The sequence below is a fragment of the Felis catus genome, chromosome C1 (genome assembly GCF_018350175.1).
Source record: "Felis catus isolate Fca126 chromosome C1, F.catus_Fca126_mat1.0, whole genome shotgun sequence".
Taxonomy (NCBI): domain Eukaryota; kingdom Metazoa; phylum Chordata; class Mammalia; order Carnivora; family Felidae; genus Felis; species Felis catus.
The window spans coordinates 144,776,858-144,797,501 of NC_058375.1; the positions used below are offsets into that span (position 1 = coordinate 144,776,858).

A 20,644-nucleotide genomic window follows, 5' to 3' on the forward strand; every position below is an offset into this window, starting at 1 on the left:
GTAGAAGATCTGTAGAACTTCTTCCTCAGGAGTTATTTAAAAAAGGAAGGATTATAAGAAACTTAAATTCCCTTTTTGGTTGATATTTCACCCATTGATTTGTGTGACCACACACTTTGAAAAATTCATCATGACTTTTCTAAAGTAATAGTAACTCACCATTGGCTAATTTTATTGAAAAATACAAAAAAAAAAATAAGTGCTGAGAGATATTTTGGCTTGAGTAGCTACATTTTTTGATTGTTCTCTTTTTCAATATAGTTCTAAATTTGGCCACCTCTGCCACAATGTGATGCTGACATAATGTTTGACAGTGAAGGGCGTTTAGGCCAACAGATCCAAGAACCCTGAAACAAAACTGGATAACACTTTAAAAGGTTTCATTCTTCCTTCACAAGAAAACTGTGGAGTGTAAAATGACAACTGTGCCTTAGGCGTAACTTTTGAAATTTATCTTTTTTCCTCTAACTATCTGGTTGTTTTTTTTTTTTTTTTGAATGTGCATTCTCAGCAAATGTCTTGTCCTTGTAGACATGTCTGAGCAACCCAGCTTTTTACTTGGTTCAGTAATTTCTAAACTGGCTCTGTCTTCCAATTGTAAATTGTAGCATGGCTTATCTATGGGCTAGTGAACCTCGGGTTCTCATCCAGGAATGTGTGGACCTTTGTATATTCTGATATACTGAGCTCAGTGTGTAATTATAACAGACATAAAATGATTCAGATTGCTTTGTTGACTTTTAAAATTACATTCAAGCAAGTACTTGTAGCTCATCATTGTTCCCTCACCCATTCTTAGTATTCTGAGAGCAGAATATTCCTTTGGGATTGAAAGGTTAGGCACAACCTAGTTTTTGGAGTGTCAAGAAATGCAGGTAAAAAGATTAGCCAAAGACAATATTCAAACCACAATCGAGCACATTCATTTTTCTTGGTACTTGGTATTTTTTGTCTATTGGAGTAAAAATAAAAGAATGATATTTTACATGTGGATTTTAAATACGGATTTTTCAATAGAGAAATTCTATATATTTATCTAATCTATCATCTCTACCTATGTCTCTTATCTCTCTAGACAAATGAATAGGCATGGGTGCAAAGAGACATCTTTCTATTTTACAGATAAGTGAAATAATACCAGTTATTACAGCTGAAGTTAACATTAAAAGGATATTAACTTGACAGTTGTCTCACAGAAGAAAAGACAATCTAGTAAATGATTACAAATTAACATTGTCTATTGTTAACATATAGGTTATGCCAAAATATATGGAGATGATATGTGTTTTACGTGTGTTATCTTATTTAATATAAAAATGTTTTGATAGGCATTACAATTGTCCTGATTTTCAGATAGGACAACTGAAACTTAGAAAGATAAACTACATTGCTTCTGTTTGTTTTATGAACTGAATGTTTGTGTCCCTCCAAAATTCATATGTCAAACCCTAATCCCCTGAGTGATGGTATTTGGAATCGGGGCCTTTGGAAAGTAATTAGGCTTAGATGAGGTCATGAGGGTGAAGTGCTTATTATGAGACTAGTGCCCTTATCAGAAGAAGAAGAGACAGGAGAGCTGTCTCTCCAGGAGCGCACACTGAGGAAAGGTAATGTGAGGACACAGTGAGAAGACAGCCATCTGAGATGCAGGTGAAGAACACTCACCTGTCACCAAATCTGCTGGTACTTTGATCTTGAACTTTCAGTCTCCAGAACTGTGAGAAATATATCTCTGTCGTTTAAGCCACCTGGTATATGATATTTTGTTATAGCAGTCTGAGCTAAGACGGGTTTATATGCTAGTAATAGCAGATCCAGGACTCTAAATTTTGCTCTGCTACATTCTAGAGTCTATGAATTTAATCATTAAAATATAAACTTGGATAAATAATGTTTCACTTCCCCACTACGGTGGTTACCATGGTTTCATTCCAGTTCCCAAGATAAATAAAAGAGTGGAAAGGATGAATGAGCGCTGTTCAATAGCTTTCCTTGTTTCTGTGTCATTCCTAGAAGACCCTTTGGTGTTTAGTACTTTTGTATTTAATTCAGATGTTTTCAGGGTCCTAAGGCTTTTCTTCCTGGTTGCCATGGAATTAAGATCTTATCAGACTACTAGTTTTCCAGACACAAACTCTTTATTTCTAGGAATGTGTAGTATTCCCCCCATTATAAATGCTACATATTAAATTGAAAATGAGCATAACAAGATGATTGCTTTAGATTGAATGTTTGTGTCCCCCCTCATAATTCATATGTTGAAATTCTAACCCCCAACATGATATTAGGAAGTGGAGTCTTTGGGAGCTGAATAGGTCATTAGAGTAGAATCCCCAGGACTGGGGTTAGTGATCTCATAAGAGGCCCAAAGGAGCTCCTTCATCCCTTCTGCCATGTGGGGACACAGTGAGAGGACTTCTAGGAAGTAGATTCTCACAAGACACTATGACAATTTCTGTTGCTTATAAGTTACCCAATTTATAGTATTCTGTTATGGCAGTCCACATGGACTAAGATTGTGGTCTTGGGTAAAAATGTAGCTATAAAGTTTGTCAGAGAGGATAAAACACATATATTAAATCAGATGCAATTATTTTCATTGTAGTCAGAGTCATATTAAGTAAATTTACCAATTAATATTTTAGAATGTTGGTATATTTATATTCTTGTTTTATGCAGATTCAGTTTGAATATACATCATTTGTCACTCATTAGATTAACAACTATTTAATAAGCTACCTCTATATTAAACACATTGCATTCATCAAATAAGAAAGCAAATGTGAACACTGAATTTAAGAAAAAAACTTAGCAAATATTAATGTCATGAATTTTGCAAATAAGTAATCTTTTGAATATCTTGGCAAAATGAAACAAAAATTATAATAAGCAAATAAATTCTGGAAAACTCAATATCTTTATTTTGGTCATGCAAAGACAGTCCTTTTCACATAAACTTTTATTAGCTCTGCTATAGCACAAAACATGTATTTGATCTGAATTTCAAGTTTAATCCACCTTCTCATGAATATTAATGTGAATATGGCTGAAAAATTGCCAAAATGGGCAACGTTAAGAAAAAAGAAAAGAAGTTACCGGCTTGAATATGTGAGACTCTTTGTAATATAAGATTTCAAGTTTGCAAGTTCACCAACCAATGGAGGAAGAGACAAAGGAGATGGTCAAAAAATTTTTTACAATGCAATGAAAAACCAGAGGTTTTGTTGGAGCCTTCAGTCTCAAAGTCTAATAGATTAATCAGGAACAAAAAATGGCAAATGTCTTTTAAGCAGACAATAGAGATATGAATTGTGGGAATGAGCTAGAAATTTGGGGCTTGCTAATTAGATATCCTTCTGCATTTGGCCCCATATTCTTTAAAGATTTTTATAATGAAAAAGAACCAGCGAAGGGCAAATCCAAGATCGAGGTACTGGCAATCCACTCTAATTCTGTAAAAATTACACAACATGAACTAAAACCAGGGTCTAAGGATCACAGATCTGTGTCTGGCCGTAGTCTCTTTGCTTTCCTTCCACCTCTGATCATCCTTTGCTTTATTCCATGTATGACTAAATGCTGAACTACCTCTAATAACAATGCCTTTCTCTTCATAAGCTATTTTAGCAGAATGATTTCTTTGTAGTTACATACACATGTATATACCTCTAAAAAAGATATATATTATTTCTAAGTGTAGATTTCTTTACTTTGCATAACAACCTGTCATTTGGGTATCTTAGAAATCTATTTCAATATCTCTAGATCTATTTCATTCCTGGATAATTTAGCTATTCACATCCTGATGGAGATTTAGTGAGTGAATTTTACTAACATTTACTCTTTCAAAAAGGCTGCTCTGAGCACCCTTACACATTTTCCTTTGTGGTTAGATATGGCTGTTTTTCTGAGATAAATATACAGAAGCTAAATTGCTATATAAAGAGTACAAGATTATTTTTAATTCTGGTAGGCATTGCCGAATTGACCTCCCTCAATTTACACTCACATCAGCAGTGTTTGAGACTCCCAGTTTCTCCGTACTTTTGCCAAAACTTATCAACCTTTTTCTTGGGAGGGGATATATTGTTTCTATTTAATTTGCATTCCCATGGGCATGCCAAGTAGCTTGTCATTTGTTGATTTTTTGATTTAAAGACTGAGTTTATTTTTTTATTTTTATTAAAAAAATTTTTTTAATATTTATTTTCGAGAGAGAGAGAGAGAGTGCGAGCAGGGGACGGGCAGAGAGAGATGGAGACACAGAATCCAAAGTAGGCTCAAGGCTCTGAGCTGTCAGCACATAGCCCAATGTGGGGCTCGAACCCACCAACTCAAGCCCACCAACTGTGAGATCATGACCTGAGCCGAAGTCTGATGCTTAACCCACTGAGCCACCCAGGTGCCCCTGAAAACTGAGTTTAAATGGGAGTCTTGACTCCCTATACCTAATTTATAAAAATGAAATAAAAAGAATATAAATATTTAAAGAGCTGAACTAGAAAACAAGAAGGGGAATTGCTTGGTAGACAAGAGTCTGAGAAATCCCAATCATAATCAATCCTTTCTATTCAGTTTCCTTTGCCCAGGATATTGTTTGAGTCTATATTCTTGTGTCAGCTTAGTTCATTTTACCATACTTAACAGTTTTAAGAATATCTGCCCCTGCTAGTTAATAAGCAGGACATCACAAACCATGTTATATTATTTTTTTTCTCAATCTGCCAAATATTCAGTAGTACTCTGCCCATTCTAGACATGCAATAGATGTGCTGAATAATGTAACATTGAGATGGGAATGGAATCTTTTAAACTGGACATACTTGTTATATAGTTCTCTGAATTACCTCCCCAGAGCCCATTAATTTGTTATAATTCAAAAACAAAGCTGGTGCTCTCCAAGAGACCACACAAAGTCATATGGGTATACCTCAGAGATTTTGTGGGTTTGGTTCCAGACCACCGCAGCAAAGTTGATATTGCAATAAAGTGAGTTGAATGAATTTTTTTGGTTTCTCAATGCATGTAAGAGTTAGATTTACACTATGCCATAGTCTATTTGGTGTCCAATAGCATAAAAACTAATGTGGATACCTTAATTCAGAAATACTTTCTTGCTAAAAAATGCTAACCCTCAACTGTACTTTCAGCAAGTTGTAATCACTGATCAGGAATCACCATAATAAATATAATAATAAAAAAGCTTGAAATATTGTGAGAATTACCAAAATGTGGCACAGGCACAAGTGAGCAAATGCTGTTGGAAAATGGTGCTGATAAACTTGCTTGACACGGGTAGCCACAAACCTTCCATTCGTAAAAAATGCAATAAAATTCAGTAAAGAGAAGCTCAATAAAATGAGGTATGGCTGTACTATTTTGCTCCATGATTTTGAAATAATATATTTCTGAGTGTGTATTCCTCCAAAGGAAAATACAATCAAAAAATACTTGTTTCAAATAAGCTTTGTAAATTCATTGTTTTCATGAGCAAAAATTGCTGACAGAATTGGAATGTTCCATGGGACGTTAAGCTATGGCAGGAAAACCTGGAGAACTACCAGAGGACCCTTCTATGGTAGACATTCCCGATAAATATTTCTCAAAATACCAAAAAACATAACGCACATCACAGCTGAGACAGTATCAGTCTTTTTATTAAAAACAAAGATGTGTCGAGGTGACTAACTGCATAAAGATAGGTCTTTAAGAATTATGATCTGATATTTTGGTTGCTAGTTATGGTCCTTAAATTGTTACCTAAAAATAAATTGCTCATTTATCAATAATAGTCCATTGGAAACATAACTAATAATATTGACCTAAGGGGGCTTATTAACATATCACACAAGACATTGTTTATTTTCCAAGTTATTTTAAAAGCATGAAAAGACAGAAAAGGAAGTTTCCAGTCCAAAGAAACATATTTTCAGCACCATAATTATTGTCATTTACAGTGCTCTCAAGCTTTAATCCAGGGGAAACTCATCAGTGGAATATGACTCAGTTTGATCTGAAAGTCCTTGAGAGGAGGAGAGATATGTGCAGATGGTTGCTCATCTGCGTCTTGTAATTACAGTATATGTTCACACTCTAATAAACCTAAAAATATATGAAGACCAATATAGCCACTCCTCTGAATAAGCAATAACTAATGAACATCTGGATGTGGCTACATGCCTTATAATTGAGTAGACAATTTTCAAATCAGTCAATGAAGTGGCGGCTGTTGATGTCTTAGTTCAAGTACTCCAGAACCACCTAGGCATGGAAAAACCTGTGGCCCTATTTGAATAATTTATTTGTGCAAGTTATAATATTATATACTTCTAAATAAGTCTCTGAATGAAAATGTACTTCTTGGGGTGCCTGGGTGGCTCAGTCGTTTAAGGGTCTGACTTCAGCTAGGGTCATGATCTCGTGGTTCACCAGTTCGAGCCCAGCGTCTGGCTCTGTGCTGACAGCCTAGAGTCTGGAGCCTGCTTAAGATTCTGTGTCTCTCCCTCTCTGCCCCTCCCCTGTTCATGCTCTGTCTCTCTCTGTCTCTCAATAATAAATAAACATTAAAAAAATTAAAAAAAAATGTACTTCTTGGAGATAGACAACCACATGGTTTGGTGAGCAACTGGGAACACTGATAAAATAATTCTAGGAAAAGCTGCCTAGTTGGAAAAGAAGTAAGTTCTGTCTATACACTTCTTGTAGCTGTAGCCAAGCCATAGAAAAGAAGCATTTCAGAAACAAGACTCAGAATTGAGGCCAATTAGTACTGGCCTCAATCCCCAAGACACCCTATTTTCAGTTGTCTTTCTATTTCAGTTACAATTGTCATTTTTGTGGTCTTTGCAGAAAATGAATTGCTAAACTCACTAACAGGGAAACATGCCATTCTATAAGATAATGGTATTCCAAATTTGCTATTTTAGCTTGGTGTTCTGGACTCCTGGCTTCCTGAGTCTGCTTCCACTAGAGTAGTTCTGCTTTTCCTTGTTTTGTTTCTCCAAATGCCACTAGTGCTTGTTTTAATAAGTCCTTCTGCTACCAAATAGAAAAGCATGAAATCTACTCTCATAAAGATATTCCTGTTGTAAAGAAGATAGATCAATGTTTGACTTTCTAGAACTTCAATGTGAAGTTCTGGAAAATAACACAACAGGCCTGAAGAGTAGATATTTCTTGAAAGAAGTCTCTCCTGCTACTTACCCACAAATGTTGCATTGGAGACAAATTTTTAGCCTACAGGAAATACTAGGGCTGCTCTTCCATAAGAAAAATAAAAAGACACACAAACTAAGATAATAACAAAAATAATAATCATTTTGGATTTTGATATGACTTTCTCATTCCTGGTTTCCAAAAATACAAAACTACCCCTCCACTAGTTTTTGGATTTAAAAAAAAAAGGGGGGTGGGGGGAGAGAGAGAGAGAGAGAGAGAGAGAGAGAGAGAGAGAGAGAGAGAATGTGAAGGAATAGAAGGAGACAAGGCCCTTCTTCCTATTTAGCTTTAAGCACTGAGTTAGGCATTTAAGCATTATCTTATATAATTCTTACAATAATTTGGTTAAGTAGTTAAAATAATAGGTACTGTTTTTATTCTAATTAAATATGATAAATTTGATCTGGACAACTAAATCCTTCAAAACTGTGACCAACACAATTCTTAGTTCCAAATACTTCTTTTTCTCTCATTATCTCTGCAAGAAAATGATACTTTAAGTGAATTAAGGGTGTGGCATTATGTTAGTAAACTAACCCTCATCTCTTTTATGTTCATATTTTTTGGGGGATAATGTGAACAGCAACAAAAATCAATGCTTTATATTTCAGTAAACTCAAAACTGGAGTAACTGTTCCTTTAGATATACAAATATGATTGAGAAAAAAATTTTGAACTAACTAGGTGATCAATGCTTAGGCTTTCTCCCAAGGAGGCAATGCTCACTGATCATTTGTTTTGGTGTAATAGATGATATGAAAGGCTTTTTCCTTCAAAAATTATAAAATCCCTTATATCATACTTCAGGATTTGGGTTATTATCAATTTGAATTTATGCATTACTACTTACATATTTTCCAATATTCTGACTAGTAGCTAAGAAAAATATTTGGCTATATTTTGGTTCTTTACAACAGATTTTTTCCCCCTATTCCTAAATCTTGATGGATTTATTTTGGATGTTATTTTAAAGTAATTTTTCTACCTGACAACACACACACACACACACACACACACACACACACACACACACATTTTACCTGCCTTCATCTGACATTTTTTACTTAGTTTTTCAAATATTATATGAGTTTCAAATAGAGTAGATATTAAATGTTCTCACTGTAGAAGAACAAATGGTAATTACATGAGGTGGTAGATGTGTTAACTAATCTTATTGTACTAATTAGTGCACAATATATATGTATAGCAAGTGATCATGTTGAACACTTTAAACTTACACAAAGTTTTTTGTCAATTATATCTCCATATAGCTGGGAAACAATAAAAATAAAAAATAAAAATATCATGCTTCGTTTCTTTAATTATATATATTCTCCTGGCCACGTGGTACTGCTTTATAATTATTTGCGTTGATTTTAGGAAACTAAAATAAATAATTAACCTCTCTTCTAACTTGTAATTTTGTATGATATATTAGAACAGTTGTTGGGGCGCCTGGGTGGCTCAGTCGGTTAAGCGTCCGACTTCAGCTCAGGTCACGATCTCGCGGTCTGTGAGTTCGAGCCCCGCGTCGGGCTCTGGGCTGATGGCTCAGAGCCTGGAGCCTGCTTCCGATTCTGTGTCTCCCTCTCTCTGTGTCCCTCCCCCGTTCATGCTCTGTCTCTCTCTGTCTCAAAGATAAATAAAAAACGTTAAAAAAAATTAGAAAAAAAAAAAAAAAGAACAGTTGTTGTTATAGGATGAATTCTATCTCCCCCAAATTCAAATGTTGAAACCCAGGTCATTGGTATCTCAGGATGTGACTGTATTTGGAGATAGAGCCTCTAAAGAGGTAATTAAGTTTAAATGAGGTCATAAGGGTGAGACCCCAATTCAATATGACAAGTGTCACTCTAAGAAAAACAAAAAAAATCTAGGGATGTGGGCCCCCACACAGAAAAGTTCCTGGGAGGGCACAAGAAAAAGACAGCCATCTACAAGCCAAGGAGAAAGGCCTTAAGAGAAACCAAACCTACTGCTGACATCTTAAACTTGGCCTTTCAACCTCCAGAACTGAGAGAAAAAAAAAAAAAATCTGTTGCTCAAGTCACCCAGTCTGTAGTAATTTGTTATGGCCAACCTAACAAACTCATACAGGTAGACAGGGTTTATTAATATTTTTATTTGTATAAATAAGCCTGGATATATAAGAAAAACAAGCTGCATCTCAACAGAGCAAATAGACAGCTTACCTCTCTGCTGTTCCTCACTCAAAGACTTGCTAGACAAATGGTTAATCTCCGTGCAATGTGTAAAGAAAGCCAATTCAAGAGCCCTGCATCTACAAAATGAATATCCTGATATTCTTTTTTTCTGTCTAATTTTAAATGTGGTAATCATAATCATCTTTATACTCAATTACTGGTTGTTTAAATTATATGACATTATATTAGTTAGATTCCACATAATCACATAAAATCATCAAACATTCAAAAAGAGGTACCAGGGGTGCCTGGATGGCTCAGTTGGGTTGAGCATTGGACTTCAGCTCAGGTCATGATCTTCCTGTTCGTGAGTCTAAGCCCCACGTGTGGCTTTTTGCTGTTAGCTCAGAGCCTGGAGCCTGCTTTGGATTCTGTGTCTCCCTCTCTCTGTTCCTCCCCCACTTGCACTCTGTCTCTCCCTCAAAAATAAATAAAGATTACAAAAAAAAATTAAAAAAAAGAAAAGAAGTACCAGCTGATAATGAGTCAATCCAAATAATCAGATCATAAAATTTTCTTCCATCTCACCCGCCCCTCTTTCTAGATTTCTTTCAATCCATTCTTCTCACTCAAAAGAGCAATCTGTATAAGATATATTTGATTATGTCACGTTTGGGAGACACTTCAAGTATTCCCCCATTGATTCATGATAAATTTTCATCTCTTGAGCATGACACCAAGAGTCTGTGGTAAGTTGATGCCTGCCACCTTCCCGACCTCCCTCTCAGCACCCCCAACCCTGTAACTAATGCCCTGTAATCCAGCTACCCCACCAGCTATGTTTCTGGGTTTCCTTACCTATTTGCCATTCCACCTGTTTCTCTCTTTGTTTGGAGTTACTCTTTGTCACCCACACACACTTGACAAATGAGTATAGTGACTAAGATTAGGGATTCTGGAACCAGGCTTTATGGGTTCAAATCCCCATTTTGTCACTAATACTTTATGACCTCTCTCTGCTTCAGTTTTCTCATCCATATATATCTATATGATGAAATTTATATCAAAGTTAATATACTAGGATTGTTATACTTAAAAAATAAATTAATACATGTAAGGAGAACATTGTTAGGCCCATTATAAGCACTTAATAGGTGTTAATTATGAAGATTCAGCACAGGGAAATCGTCTCTAACCTCCTTCCCCAGCCTGAGTTATTTGCCCTGTATTTATTTCCATGTTGCCACAACCATTTTAACCTCACGTTACAATAGTGTCATGATATAAACTAAAAACATCTTGTGAAGAATAAAATCTTAGATTTCATTGCATTCTCAGAGCATTTCATTGCATTAGGCATACAGTAAGTGCTCTATAAATATTGTTTAGATAAGTAAATAAATCAGTGGAGAAGAAGTATTTGATTCAAAGATTGAAAATGCTTAATCGAAATACTCAAGAGAGATGTTTTTATACATAAATCAATTTATCTAGAGTGACAATTATCATTTTTACTATCACTGTTTTTAAATATTAAATCAATAAGAAGCAATTTTCCATTATAAAATAAATGCAAGCTTATTATTAAAAACTTTGAAAATGTAAAGAAGGAAAAAGAAATAGTAAAAACATACCATAATAATTTCATAATCATAATCATTTCACCCAAAGATACATATTATTAATATTTTAATATAATCCGTTTATTAAATACGAATTTATGTGATATATATCACTTAAATTGCACCTATAAATTGTGTCCTTTTATTCATTTTAAAAAAATGTGGCAGGTGAATGATACTATATATATAAAACCCTAAAGACTCCACCAAAAAGCTACAAGAACTGATAAATGAATTCAGTAAGGTCACAAGATACAAAATCAATATACAGAAATCCACTGCATTTCTATACAGTAATGAAGCAGCAGAAAGAGACATTAAGAAACTCACCCTACTTACAATTGCACCAAAAATACGAAAATACCTAGGAATAAACTTGACCAAAGAGATGAAAGACCTATACTCTGAAAACTATAAAAACACTCATGAAAGAAATTGAAGGCAATGCCAAAAACTTGAAAGATATTCCATGCTTGTGTACTGGAAGAACAGATGTTGTTAAAATGTCTATACTACCCAAAGCAATTTACAGATTTGATGCAATCCCTATCAGAATACCAACAGCATTTTTCACAGAACTAGAGCAAACAATCCTAAAATTTGTATGGAACCACAAAAGACCCCAAATAGTCAATGCAATCTGGAAAAAGAAAAACAAAACTGGAGGTATCACAATTTCAAACTTCAAGTTGTATTACAAAACTCTTGTAATCTCAAAAAATTAAGGTACTAGCACAAAAATAGACACATAGATCAATAGAACAGAATAGAGAGCCCATAAATAAACCCACAATTATATGGTCAATTAATTTAAGGCAAAGGAGGAAAGAATGTATGATGACAAAAAGTCTCTTCAACAAACGGTGTTGGGAAAACTGGACAGCTACAGGCAAAAGAATGAAACTGGACTGCTTTCTTACACCATACACAAAAATAAACCTACAATGGATTAAGGACTTAAATGTAAGAAAGGAAACCATAAATATCCTAGAAGAGAGCACAGGAAGTAATTTCTCTGACATTGGATGTAGCAATATCTTTCTAGTTATATCTCCTGAAGCAAAGGAAAGAAAAGCAAGAATAAACTCTTGGGGCTATATCAAAACAAAAGCTTTGCACAGTAAAGGAAACAACCAACAGAACTAAAAGAACACATACTGAATAGGAGAAGATATTTCCAAATAACATATTCAATAAAAGGTTGATCTCCAAAATTTATAAAGAACTTACACAACTCAACACCCAAAAAACCAAATAATCCAATTTAAAAATGGACAGAAGATATGAACAGGCATTTCTTCAAAAAAGACATACAGGTGGCCAACAGACACATGAAAAAATGCTCACCATCTCTCATCATCAGGGAAATTAAAGTCAAAACCACAAAGAAATATCACCTTAAATCTGTCAGAATGGCTAAAATCAGTAACTCGAGAAACAACAAGTGTTGACAAGGATGTAGACAAAAAGGAAACCTCATGCACTGTTGGTGGGAATGCAAACTGTTGTAGCCATTGTGGAAGACAGTATAAAGATTCCTCACAAAGTTAGGAATATACCTATCCTAGGATTGCACTACTGGATATTTACCCAAAGAATACAAAAACACTAATTCAAAGGGATATATTCACCCCTATGCTTATTAAAGCATTATGTACAATCCCAAACTATGGAAGCAGCCCAAGTGTCCATTGATTGATGAATGGATAAAGAAGATGCAATGTATACACACACACACACACACACACACACACACACACACATATATATCTATCTATCTATATATATATATATATTTAAAACTGTTGAATCACTATATTGTATACCTGAAACTAATATAATACTATATTAACAATACTGGACTTAAAATGAAAAAAAAAACATAATGTATCTTCTTTTATTCCAATATCTTAGTAAACATTATTTTTATAGTTGAGCCAATTATTTACATAAATATTTTCTTATTGTAGGTCATTGGGTTTGACCAGTTTGATTAGGTTGTAAGCAATGCCTCAATATCTTTGTGGATGAACCTTATTTCTGCATACAGAATTATTCCTTAGAATGCTATCTGAGCAATTGAATATCCAATCCAAAGTGTGTGAACACTTTTAAGTTACTTGAAATCTACTCACAAGGTTGATACTAACATATACTCCCATTAGAAATGTGTGTTCATTTCCCTTTAGATCTATGATATACTTATTTAAATCAATAAATTGAAAAAAAATCCATCATTGCTCCCATTTTTTCATATTTTAACCCCTCCTCTCATTGTTTTGTGAATTTTTATAATATTTCAATTTATTATTATGACTATGGAAAATTTTATTTATCAAATATATACTTTCCTTTGAATTAGTATATGCATTATTCTTTCCTTGCCTCCTTTGCTGTTTATTCACATCTTACTAGAAAAGAATTAACCATTTTCTTATATACCAATTTTTTAGGATAATTATTGTGAATTAGCAAAAATGACAATTGGAACAATAATAAGAGTTTTTCCTTGGTAAATAGGAAGGAAGGGTAATGAACATCAGAAAACTAAAGGCACAGAGGAAGAGAATTGGATGCTACCTGGGATGGATGTTTTGCTGCATAGATTGGTGTCCTTGATTCAAAGTCTTCCTCCTTAATCAGGATTAGAAATGATATTAAATTTAGAGTTCATAGGATTGTGGGGAACAAGCCTCCTGTTAAATATACTAACAAGGATCTGATGCATAAAAAATATGAATGTCAAGTGACTAATAATCAATGAGAGGAATAATTATATTCACTGCTGTAGGGAATGTTATGTGAGAAGTCACATTATTATTTAAAAAACGCTGAGTGACCATGAAGCTAGAAAGTGGGGAGTGAGTTGCAATATTCCTATGTCCAAGGTTATTGAGCCATGAATAGAATGAAATCTTCCCTACACTTGGACATATCTGTTATACAGAAACTGTGATCCTTTTTATAGAGTGCTGTTGGCACTTCAGCAATTGCTAATGGGGCTTATTTTTCCTCTATGTCACAGCAGAGAAACACCAAGAGACAAACAGCTCACATTGATCCTATGTACAAAAAGAAAAAAATGTTCACGATATTATACAATTTATTTGATTATCAATATAAAATTTATATGATATGATATAACATGTTGTAATAAATTCCTCTTTTTTTGAATTATAGGAAGTCAAGAATCTATAGGTAAGACCATTTATTCCCTTGCCTATTTACAGAGTAAGGACAGCTTCTTTTTTAAAACCGTTTCATTACCAAAACCAATTGTTGATTTGCAAAGGCTTTGAAATTTCTCAGATTCTGATGAATTTCAGAATTTAGTTGCTAACTCAATCGTATAGTCTGCAACTGAAGCCACCCAAACCACCTCTTCTATCACTGAACTTCCTCTTTCCATCTCTCTGGCTGCTGTGGCTAGAATAGATTTTTCTTTCCATTGTGTCCTAAGTCCTAATTCTTGGTTGTTGCTGATGATGAGCCTGTCAACTGATCCCACACATCTCTGCAGCTGAAAGCAGAGTGCCAAGGAAAGCCATTTATCCTGGCAGTTAAATATCAGCAAGCGCTTTTAGGAACAGCCTCACTACAGTTGTTCTAACTACAGGGCATGGCTAATGAAGAATCTCCAAGAATTTTCTTAGAGAAAGCAAGTTCCTAGTTATGGGGCTTGAATGAGCACAACACAATCTTTGAGCATGGTACTCTGTTTATTAATTTTTTTAATTACTTCTGTTCAAGGAATCCAGTAATATTGACAGCATTTTATTTGGTGGATTGGTTTTTGTACAACCCCTGGATCATAGATCAAAGAATCTTCTGTAGCAAAATTTGGAAGAAAAGACTCATTACATATTTATATTTACCATCATATTTCAAAAAATGACAAAGTGTCATTTTCACTTTGGTAACTTTGTTGACTATTGACTTATTTTGCCTTTGGTTCTAACATACGTCAGAAAAGTAAAATATTATCTATTCATCAGTTGATGGACATTTAGTCTCTTTCCATAAACTGATGAATGGATAAAGAAATTGTGGTTTATATACACAATGCAATACTACTTGGCAGTGAGAAAGAATGAAATATGGCCTTTTGGAGTAACGTGGATGGAACTGGAGAGTGTTATGCTAAGTGAAATAAGTCATACAGATAAAGACAGATACCATATGTTTTCACTCTTATGTGGATCCTGAGAAACTTAACAGAAGACCATGGGGGAGGGGAAGAAAAAAAAAGGTTATAGAGGGAGGGAGCCAAACCGTAAGAGACTCTTAAAAACTGAGAATAAACTGAGCGTTGATGGGGGGTGAAAGGGAGGAGAAGGTGGGTGATGGGCATTGAGGAGAGCACCTGTTGGGATGAACACTGGGTGTTGTATGGAAACCAATTTGACAATAAATTTCATATTAAAAAAATATATATAGCAAAAGAAACACCTACAAATGACATAAGACTCTTACTTTTGAATATTTCAAAATATTGACAGTGATGGCATGCCAGTATGATTACAATTGCAAAACAAGTCTAATTCACTGCATTTGATTTGTTATTTTCATTCACTGCTAACACCATTTCTGGTTATCCTTCTACTAACCAAAATTTGTATACATTTCTATACTTCTTTGCACAAAATGATTCCATTTACTTCTGATTTCAGTACAGAGGCTTAGTCTACGGAACTTTAGAGGGTAAACATACGAATAATTGGTATACTTTGGCTTTCTCATAGGCTGCTCTCCTAGGATCAAGGAGATCCTTGATTCATAATATAGAATTTCCTTTTATATCTATCTTCTTGTCATGTATTCTTGGAAAATATACGGCTCAACTGAATTAAAATGTAGCAGGCGATATAGATTGGTGTGTCTGTGTGTGTATGTGAATATGTGTGTTTATGCGAAGAGTGAAGTCAATGTGGGTATGTGTATATCAACTTGTGATAATCTGTGGTGAAATTTTGTTTTATATTAATTGGCAGCATTTATGTTTTAACATAACTGACAGTTCCAAATCAGCCTAATTACCTGTTTGTTGAGTACTGCATTAATTAAGAGACTTTACATTGCAAATAACAGAAAGCCCACTGTAGTTGACTAAACAAATACAGGAAACTTTTCATTGAGTGCATGTACTGGTGGAAGAGGAAAAGCAGGGCTCAGACATGACTTTATCTATCATGAGGGATCCATCTCTATATCTCTCAACCTTGTTCGTCTTCACATAGTGGTTTTTCCAGTATGGCTTTATTAAAAATGACTGCAGTAGGTGTAGACCTCATATCTACCTAAGGAAAGGGAATCCATTTGCAACACTTCACCAATTGTGAGGTTTACTGTTATTGGGCCAGCTTAGCATGAATGTTTAGCTCTGAACTCCTTAACTCTGGTGAAGTGATTGGGATGTACTGAGCCATGGTCACATTCCCACACCTGAAGCTAGGAGGGGAGCCTAGCTCCTGGAATTGTCCTGGAAACACTGGGATCTCTAAGTGAACACCAGGGATGGTTGAAAAGGGTAGGATGAAAGTAAAATGCACACTAAAGATATAATCAACAAATACAGTTATTTTTTTTTTAATCCGAATTGTCTGCTGCTCCAAAAAAAGTATGGTCTGGTACACAAACTCTCATTTCTCATTCTATAAAGACTGACATTATTCTAAAAGACATTTCAGCTATTCATTGTGGTGTCAGAGAGTGGGTGTCAAAGAGGAGTTCAGCAGGGAAGCAGAATGAAGAGAACACTGGACAATTTCCCAGCTCTCCTGAGTCAGGTCTTCACAGTATGGCTTCATTAATCTCTTTGAAGTAATTTCTCTGAACATCAGACACACATTCAAATGTTAGCACAAAAATACATTTCAAAGCTAAATATGAATGTTCTTCATGCCATGTATCATTTTGGATTAACCAAATCTCTTTGATAAGGTGTAACTATTCCTCCAGGTTTTAGCCAATAATAGCTTTAGGTAGGCCCAGGAGACATATTCAAAATATTTAACAACTCTGTGACAGAGTTTCTGCCAATCACAGTGCCCACAGCCAAGGAGATAGGTTGGCAGTTAATGTCCCTAAACTATGAGTCCTATTAAATGACAGGTTAGGTCTTTCCACAGGGAACCCTTGAGTAGTTATAGTGAACTCTTAAGATTTAAAAAGGATTTCTTATTTAAAAAATGCAACTTGAGTGGTAAAAATGGATGTCAAATGGCTTGATAGATTTGTGAGCATGAGGTCACTTGGATCTTTTTCATTATTGCTCTGAAATTTTTTCTATTACAATGAATAAGTCTAAGTTGCTTTAAAAAAACATAGATGGCTATCAACTTAAGTTTTTGACCTAGAAGAACAGGTAAATAAACCTCCAAATTACAAATTATTTCTTCGATAGTCATAACCAATTTTTTGTTTCATCTTTTTTTTCAACAGTTACTTCTATGTCAATACTCTGTCAATATCTTTTATCTCTTTTAAGAATGTATTTGCCAAAAGAAAGCCACCCTGTTTTTGACTGCCATCCACCATTGCTTGCATTAACAGCTCTGTCAACTTTAAGATTAGTGATTCCAGGGTCTATACCTGAGATCTTCCAAGCCATAAGAGGATGATCATTTTGTTGGGAAACTCAGTTTTTCCCAGAGAAGCACTGTTGATAATTTCTGAAAGACTTTTGATGACTACTGTTCTCTAGTCATCCATAACTTTCTGATGTCACAGTCACTGTTTTCATGAAAGTAAAACCTATTGTCAGGAAAACCCATTCCCGTGATAGGTCAGGCAACATTTGCACATATTTTTCTAACATTAAGAATAAATAATATCGACATATATAGATATATTAATATCTTAATAAAAACCAGGGAAACATTTGTTGAAATGATTAGAGTTAGATTATTATTGATTTTCACTGCCACTAGGAACTGCTTATTCATTGTGACCTCCCTTCCATTCTTAAAAATAAAGAAGAAAAAAAATGCTTTGAAGGATTATTTACAAACTATATTGATCTTTTTCCCCCCTTTTTCTTAGATCAGGCAATGCAGTATCTTGAGCGAAGTTAAAAGAAACACATCTTGACCATACTTTAACTTAAAAAAAAAAAACAAACCTGTACCAACTGAAACATTTCCTACTTTCTTCCCAATTCAGTCCCTTTCTCATCTCTATAATAATTCATACTCCCTGAAACAAGAGTGTTACTAGAGAAGAGAGAACACTGAGTTTGCCAGTGTGATACTCACTCTCAAATTTATATCTATCTGTATTTTAGACATACGTAGTCAACTTGAATTTCCAACTCAAATGCCCAAGATAGAATTCAAAACTTGCATTGTTTCATATTTAGTAAACGTCAGAATCTTGTTGCCATCATCTATTGCTTGTAGAAATCTAGAAGTCAGCTCTGATACCCTCACTTTTTCTAAAGCCCACACCCAGACAATCAATTGATACTTTTCTGTCAGTTTCATCTTTTAATATACCTTGAATACGTCAACTTTTCATTCTTCACTGATACTTCCCTCACTCAAGTCTCTTAATCTTCTGTATCCACATGTGTCCCTCCTCACCAAATTCACACTCTCCCAGCTGCCAAAATGATCATATAAAAAAACCTCAAACCTGATAAGGACACTCTTTTATTTAAGAATTTTTAGTGTCTTCCCATGGCTCCTAGTAAACAAACCAATAGTCCTGATATGGTACCTAAGGTCCTGGATCAACGGTTCTCAATCCTGGCTTCAAATTATAAATATATATGATCCTTTTCTTCGGTACCTCAAGGGAAGTTGATTTAACTTTCTCAGTTTTATTTCTGATGCTCCAGAGCTAGAGTCTGTTTGATTTAACCAGACGTACATCCTGGAGTGGACAGGTAGAGGAATAAATAGATTGGGAATTCCCAGAAGATTATAGAGGGCTAACAAACCAATCAGTAGGGATTCCATATTCTAGCTTGAGAATGTTGGGACTAGAGTCACTGTACAATTACTGTCATGGTTTCCCCTACATATCAGTCAGAGTTCTCCTGAGAAATAGAACGAAGAAGATTGATTCATTTGCTCTAAGGAATTGGCTCCTTAGAGCCAATCCTCATTTTGATGGAGGAGGCTGACATGTTAAAGACTCAGGAGAGTTGTAGTTGCAGTCCAAAGGCAGCCTTCTGGCAAGCCAGGAAGAACTCGTGTTGCAGATGATGTATTCAGTCTGCTGGAGAATTTCCTCTTGCTTGGGTGGGACGTGGAGCAAGGGTGAGTTCAGCCTTTTGTTTTAACTCAAGTTTTCCACTAATTAGATAAGGCCCACCCACAGTATAGTAGGCAATCTGCTTTACTCAAAGTTCACTGATTAAATGTAAATCTCATCCAAAAACACCCTCATAGAAACATCCAGAAATATCTGGGCACCATGGCCCAGCCAAATTATAACATAAAGGTAACCATTATACTGTTTATTTACCTTCCCTTTTGTAATCTTTTAATAGATGGCTATAATTAAAGTCAGGGTATGTAAGGTGTCATCTGTTAATTTATGAACCATTTGAATAAGAATTACAAGGAAAACTTGTTAAAGGACCAATTCCTGGGTCCCATACAGATTAATGGACTCAGAACTTACCTTTTAATAAATGCAGGAAATCATTTTCTGACTAGTAAAATTTGAGAATGATTTAATTCCGTGTCTTCCGAAATAATTGGATCATACAGTAGTTATTGTTTCCTTGAATTGTTTGCTTTACTACATACACAGTAATGATCAGTGTGCATGTTTTCCATTATTAGCACTGCCTTCAAGGAGTTCTCAAGGGCTTGAACCAAGAGTTTCACGAAGGATATGAATACAATCCTGGAAGAAAATTACATGATCCTTTTATTATTGTTGTGGTTGCATGGAATAGGACATTATCTATGATATTTGCTTGGAATGGCATTAGAAAATTAGCCTTGTCCTAAGATGCTTTCACCTGATTTCTAAATCAGAATTTCTAAATTTAATTGTAAGAAAATTGTACCTTAAGTCATGTTATATATTCTCCTGAAGAATAAAAACATACATGAACAGAATCTGTCTTTATTATCTTTTTACAGTGAATTAGTAAATATGTATATAGAAGTATTTCCAAGATCATTTCCTTAGGGCAGTACTCATTTTAAAATTTGGTTCACAAGTCAAAAAGCTCAGTGAATGTTTTATACTGCATTGATTTTTTAAGAGTCATGATAAGCATTAAGGACTATTAATGCTTCCAAGAAGTTCTCTAGTTTAAAGAAATTGTTCCATTTGTTTTCATAAAATGTGCCCACTGGCTTATATTAAAAAAAAAAAAAAACATGTTTTTAAGGGCACCTGGGTGGCTCAGTTGGTTGGGTGTCCGACTTCACCTCAGGTCATGATCTCGCAGTTTGTGAGTTTGAGCTCCGCGTCGGGCTCTGTGTTGACAGCTTGGAGCCTGGAGCCTGCTTCAGATTCTGTGTCTCCTTCTCTCTCTGTCCTTCTCCCACTTGTGCTGTCTCTCTCTGTCTATCAAAAATAAATAAATGTAAAAAAAATTTAAAAAACATGTTTTTATATGACATTTTTTAACATTTTTCTGGAGCATATTTTGAAATATGCTAATTTAGCAATTTCTGTCTTTAATTATTCATTCAA

At 34.8% G+C, this 20,644-nt stretch overlaps 2 long non-coding RNA genes across 2 annotated transcripts in view; one reads left to right on the top strand and one right to left on the bottom strand.

Annotated features, from left to right (window-relative positions):
• LOC123379155 overlaps positions 1–18,997 on the bottom strand; it is a 43,958-nt gene extending 24,961 nt beyond the window's left edge. The window contains exons 1-2 of the long non-coding RNA XR_006583211.1: positions 17,576–18,997; positions 13,565–13,618 (exon numbers count right to left, since the gene is read on the bottom strand). This is a non-coding gene — a long non-coding RNA (uncharacterized LOC123379155). The remainder of the gene's footprint in view (positions 1–13,564; positions 13,619–17,575) is intronic.
• Positions 18,967–20,058, top strand: LOC109503149. Its single transcript, XR_002162049.3, has 2 exons — positions 18,967–19,245; positions 19,777–20,058. It is a non-coding gene; the product is annotated as an uncharacterized LOC109503149 (long non-coding RNA).
• The last annotated feature ends 586 nt before the right edge of the window (positions 20,059–20,644 follow it).